The sequence below is a fragment of the Myodes glareolus genome, chromosome 13 (assembly GCF_982192425.1).
Source record: "Myodes glareolus chromosome 13, mMyoGla1.1, whole genome shotgun sequence".
Lineage (NCBI taxonomy): Eukaryota > Metazoa > Chordata > Mammalia > Rodentia > Cricetidae > Myodes > Myodes glareolus.
The window spans coordinates 50,424,959-50,426,345 of record NC_142038.1 but is presented as its reverse complement, the minus strand read 5'-3'; the positions used below and the strand labels follow the sequence as shown (position 1 = coordinate 50,426,345).

The following is a 1,387-nucleotide window of genomic DNA, read 5'->3' as shown; positions in this document are numbered from 1 at the left end:
TTTAACTTTTTCTCCTTTCTTTCTTTCTTTCTTTCTTTCTTTCTTTCTTTCTTTCTTTCTTTCTTTCTTCACAAAGTTCTGTACATAATCATAAATATACAGAAGCAAATCTGATCAACTGTGTACATCAGTAATCCTCACGGGTGGGCTCACCGTTTATAAGGAAGACATCGTTCAACGCATCCTGTCACCGAGACTGTCCGATTAGTAAGGACTTCTACACCAAAAAGTCACCACTTGGCCTCCTTCACAAAGTCTGCTAAATAGCAAGAGGCCTTCAACCTACTAGCTAGCAAGCAGCCATGAAATTAATGGCTGCCTTGTCTCTATGTAGAGTGTGACCCAACGGCAATGTCTCTATCTCATACTGACCAAAGCCCTTAAAATACAGGTCATTAAGAATGGCCACCTCTCCTTGGCCAGTCACTGTGAAGGTGTGTTTAAGACAATTGAGTTGAGGGTTAAGGGTTCACTTTGCTAATGTCAGGTGACACTAACGAGAGCCCTAGCTGCACCCACCAGTTGATGCGTCTCTGAGTCCAGGTCTCCAGGAGCTGGTTCTACTCACTTCACCAGTCAGAGGGTTCTAACCACTTCCCCGCAAAGGCTTTTTGTCAGATTTTCCGTTGGAGGTGACAGATGAAGTAGAAAGCCCAGCATCATCTTCTTCCTGAGGCCTTCCTGTATTTCTTCGGTAACTTCTGCCTTCTTGCATGCTGTCCCACATTTCAATCTTCTGCCTCCTTTCCCTTCTTCAAGCTGCCTTGGTTTTTCCTCAGGATTTTCACCTTGGCCATTTAGACCTTCCTGCATTCTCAAATGAGCAGCTGCTAAAGCCTCTTGTTGCTTAACAACATCAGGTTCCAGATCAGCCTCAGCTTGGTCCAGCTGCCTCTGCCTCAACGCCCTCAGTCAAGGACTGCGCGTTTCTGGATCACAGTGTAGAGAAGGATGCAGCTGAAGAGGCGGCAGCAGTCGTAGCTGGCCGGTAGGGAACCCATTGTGACGTGGAGAAATTCTCAGGCCCTTGGTCTCCAGCGCCAGCCGCGCGGACCGGGGGTTCCTTGCCGTGCTCCATGACTGCCGTTGCCAACGGCACTTCCGCCACTCTTCTCCAAGTACTTTTTTTTTTTTCTTAATGAGAACATCTAAGAGTCCAGGGGGCTTCATAATTAGTTTCCAGTGTTGTTTTTCACTTCTCTGTAGGCTAATAGTGAGTCGCTGGAGGGATCCATAATGGGTATGATACCAGTGTATACTGATCATCTCCTCTGGCAAAAATGACAGTTTCTTAGTGGAGTATCACCAAGAATACAGAACACAACATTGCTGGCATGTGGTGTCACTATGTCTCCATAGAGAGGAAACATCTCCAGAAGAAGGTTCT

At 46.6% G+C, this 1,387-nt stretch overlaps 1 pseudogene; it reads right to left on the bottom strand.

Annotated features, from left to right (window-relative positions):
* Positions 1–241: 241 nt before the first annotated feature.
* Positions 242–1,016, bottom strand: LOC125405701 (selenoprotein S pseudogene; annotated as a pseudogene).
* Between the last annotated feature and the right edge of the window lie 371 nt (positions 1,017–1,387).